Source organism: Macrobrachium rosenbergii, chromosome 8 (assembly GCF_040412425.1).
Source record: "Macrobrachium rosenbergii isolate ZJJX-2024 chromosome 8, ASM4041242v1, whole genome shotgun sequence".
Lineage (NCBI taxonomy): Eukaryota > Metazoa > Arthropoda > Malacostraca > Decapoda > Palaemonidae > Macrobrachium > Macrobrachium rosenbergii.
Window position 1 is genome coordinate 27,140,083 of NC_089748.1, and position 5,000 is coordinate 27,145,082.

A 5,000-nucleotide genomic window follows, 5' to 3' on the forward strand; every position below is an offset into this window, starting at 1 on the left:
AATAAGCTAGGTGCCGTTGCTAGGTAACCAATTGGTTCTTAGCCACGTAAAATAAATCTAATCCTTCGGGCCAGCCCCAGGAGAGCTGTTAATCAGCTCAGTGGTCTGGTTAAACTAATATATACTTAACTTAACTCTGTTTTTATCCTAGCAAGGAAATATGCGACTTGCTTGTATTAGAGCAAATTCAGGTAATTTCGTTCTGTTTAATTATATACGAATTTATCCAGTACATTATTTAGTCTTAGTCTTTATTTCTTTATTTTCCTTTAGTTGAATGACTCTTTTCACTTCACGCATTGTGGCAGATAGGGATTTTCTGAAGTATAGTTGATAGAGAAAAGCATCTGGGAATATTCTTGGAATGAAGCTTGACTGCATGAAATAAACGGTTTCCAAAAGATAACTACTCGTATTTACAGGCTGCTCTAGGAGCTAGAGCCTCACCAGCACGAGGCTGGCTAAATCTGAAGCAAGAAGGAAAATATTTTCATTTATACGTAAGAAAGGAAAAGTCACGATAGAAAGTTTAGTAGATTATGTATTAGTATGGAGAGGATGGATGGAGGTGGGTGTAATCGTAAGAAGAAGTGAAAAATGGAGGAGACGCAAAGCAGAATGACGCAGGAGTATAAGGAATAGCATATAGTTGACAATACTTGTGCGAGTTACTTGTGACTGTTAGAAGGACAATTGATAAGCTGAAGAATAGTAAGACACTGGTAGTTAATGGGATTGCAGGTCAGAAGCTGCAGCAAAGCAATGAAAGTGTGTTTGAGAGCCCGATCAGGGTGTGTAAGATAAGTTTAGGCAGTGGAATGTTTTCAGAGGATGAATAAAGGGAATAACTGTTCTGTTGTGAAAGGGTTCAGAGGATAGAGAAGACTAAAAGAATTATGTGAGGAAAAATTTCCCCACAGATATATATATATATATATATATATATATATATATATATATATATATATATATATATATATATATATGTGTGTGTGTGTGTATATATATATATATATATATATATATATATATATATATATATATATATATATATATATATAATAATTATATAATATATAATAATAATTGCTCAAAGTTATACACTCTGACTGTAATGTTTGTTAAAGATATAAACATCACTATTATTTACCAAATTGTCATTTTTAAGTTCCAGTCTCTTATAGGTTTATTTGTTACTGAAGAAAGCTAGTCTTAATATGTTCAGGTTAATGCTTTCTGTAAGGGAAATTAGTAAGCAATGAGAAGAAAAACAATTCTGTTACCATTAATGCCAAGAGTTTCCTGTTGCATTTTCACTTGCATGTTATTGCCTGATTTTTGACGTGAATGGATTTTCGGATGTTTCTTTTTAACTAACAAGCTTTTCAAGACAATGAATCAAATGTTTTTATCAGATTTTAAGATTTTATCGACGTATGACTGATTTTTTAGCATTCGTGCAAGGGATACTTATTTTAAGATGCATATACTTCTATTGCTTTGTGATAATTATACTTTCATGTAATTTGTAACTTTAACATATTAAAATCTATGTTGATTTTATTGCAATGATATTGGTAGCTTATCGCCTCACTGGCTTACGAACTTGACTACAAATGTATATGAAACACTGCAGATAACTAGGAGTTGTTTCATCCTGTAATATGTATTCAGAAGCAAACCCATTAATTTGCCTTTCCGATTCATCAGAACTTTAAGGAAGCTCAGTTATAAGAGAAACCTAAGAAAACTTAACATTTAGATATATTTTTACTCTCTCTCTCTCTCTCTCTCTCTCTCTCTCTCTCTCTCTCTCTCTCTCTCTCTCTCTCTCTCTCTCTCTCTCACTACATAGAGCGCATCAGAACTGGCGGCTTTATTGTACGATAATTTTATGTATATTTATTTTCATTTGAAGCGTTTTACTCTCATCTTCAAATGTGGGAGCCTAGTTGAATTGAGATATGAAATATTTATGGTAAATATACTGCTCTCAGCAGTATATTTATGCTTATGCTTATGCTTCAGATCTTACTTCTTCCTTTTACTTTTGAAAGGGATCTGTGTGTCTGTTTATTTTACTGTTTGTGTTGCTCACACAGCAATTGAAATTTTGCTATCATAAGCCATGTTTATTCGGTGCAGCTAGCAAAGCGAGCTGATGCACTTTCGTATTTTTCCAGAAATTTATGGTTGTCAAGTTGCGGGCTGACTAGAATTTAATATTGAGTGTATATGGAATTCATTTGGAATTTAAGGGGACATTAGTAAAAGGTTGATACATTACATAGAAAAATTTCGTAAATATAATTCAGGAAATTATGCAGTGTGATTGTGTGCTTGCGTTAATAAGACATTGCATATTTTGTTTTCTAATTTAACATTGTTTTGATGCTGAAGCCTGAACTGCTGATAACTTTCTCTGTAATCATTCGTTTGGAAATTCGTTTTCTAGCAAGAGTTTTCAGATCTCGCGTAAAGTTTTCAGCAAAATTTATGTTTCCAATTACCTCCATCCAAATGTATGCTAATTAGGGTATTTATAATCGAGCAGTTCATCAATAAAAGGAACAAAATTTACAACGAATTCTATATGAGTAATAATTAAACTTTACCAACTAACAAAGCTACATTATAGTGAAACCTTCGAAAAGGTTACTGACTTAACATTTATTTTTCTTGATCTTAATATCATCAGTATTGTATACATAAACCAAAAAACGTTAACAACGATGTTTACAAAACATCACACACTAACTGTAGTGAAATTCATGAAGGGAGAATGATAAATCCATTCTGCAATTGTTAGGAGAGCACAAACGATCATTAAGGTATGGTTCAGAGACCTCTGGGATGTTCTGACATGTGAGGCATGCTGGTGATACTGTAGAAAGGACTGAGGCCAACCTTGCAAAAGTGAGATTTCTGAAAACCGCCATTATCAGTCAGACTGAGAATTTCTTTCGAAAACCTTCAGGGGTGTTTTATTGCCATTATCAATCAGACCCGGCCGTCAGATTTAGCCTGGCGGCTGCTCCAAATCGACAGAGTCTTGAGATGACAGGATCAGTAAGGCAAATCTGGTTCCTCACCTGTATATTCTAGGTCCACACTCGTTGGTGAGACTGATGTTTAATTAACCCCCTTCCCCATTATATAAAGTAAAAAAAAAAACCCGTCTAACCGTCCACCACATATAGTACATTTTGTCAGGTCATCAGATCAGAGCCAGCTTAGGCTTGTCCTAAATTTCATAATCCATCCATCCATCCATCAGAGAAGAAAAGCATAAGCTAAAAGGAAAATCACAGGATCTGAAACTTATTTGAAGAATAAGTCTGAAGGAACGATTAGCTGTCCTATATATATATATATATATATATATATATATATATATATATTTATACATTTAACCTGGGGAAAGGCTTACCATGAGCCATTATAGACTCTAAATGAATGATTTCGATACTTATCTCTATTATAAAATCTGACTGCTGTTGATTCAGGAAATCATGGAAAAAGGGGAATTTATCTGAGCTGAGGCTCTACTCACAAATTTTGCAATTAACAAGTTTAGGTAAGTTTACGTTATCTACATGAAATGAAATATCAGAAGAATAAATGGACTAATCAGGCAGGCAAGACCTTTTAATTATAACTGGGTAAACCTGTGTCGGATGATGCTGAACACAGTCAAGAGAGATTTCCACGGCTAACAAACCCTTTTGTAAACGGAGGCCAGTAAGGACCAGTAAAATATTTGGTGGCTTGCCAAGAAGCCTTTTTATGTAATTATTTAAACACAGGCATGTACGTAACCTGCAAAATTGATATGGAAATACTGGCACTGGAAGTTTAGTATAGTGTGACTGACTGGAAGAACTTTATCAATTGAAGTGGCATTTGGCAGCAGAGGAAGGGCTATAAAATACTGGTAATAGGCTAAAGGCCCCTACAAGATAGGACCGCATAGTGGGCAATGGCTCTAAGGAAAGGGATGGAAGGGGAGATGATAGAGTGTAGTGATATATGACTTTGGTCAGGGGTCAGGAGGTTATCCATATTGGGGTTGGTATCATCTATGATAGTCAGGTGTTCATTCCAGCTGTCCTCTCTTAATCTGCCTCCGGCCAAGCTTAGGATTTGATATATCATGTTCAAGAAGAGAAAGTTGAAAGGCATTATTGTGGTTAACAGCTTAAAAGGGCCTCTACAAGCAGTACCCAAAATGCACTTTGTATTTTCATTTAAATAAGCATTTGGACTGGGATTCTTGGAAAATGTGATAATATATATATACATACATATATATATATATATATATATATATATATATATATATATATATATATATATATTTTGTGTGTGTGTGTGTGTGTGTTTGGAGTGCAGAGTGAGAATGTGAATGCAACTGTATTCTAAAGGTTTTTATAATAAAGAGATAAAAAGAAATATTTTGTATCCTAATAGAAGTGATAGTTTTGTTTAAAATTCCGTTATAAAAACTCGTTTCCACTAATAGCAGGGGCATCTATCAGTCATTATTATTATTATTATTATTATTTTTATTATTATTATCGAAACGTGACTGTGCCAATAAGAATATTTCCAACTATGGCGTCGACGACAATGATGACCAAAGTAACTAATCAACAATAGCAGCATTAATAATGGTAACATTGATGGTAATGCATAAATCAGTGGACCTTATGCAAAGAATATATGAAATATTTAATGCTCAAATGCTGTATGTATTAATAATTATATTTTTATTGCTCGGAAACCTCGATGATTTGAACAGGCTTTTTTCATAGCCTTTGAAATGAAAACGTTGGCCGTTTTCAGAGTAGGTCTAACAATTTATTAAAATGCATAATTTCATTATGCAGCGCTTTTGAATTATAGGATGAAATCATAAAAGTATTTTGCGTGCCAAAACCCATCCTATTTTGATTTAATATTCTACAATTTGTCAATTAATAATTTCAAATACAATATGG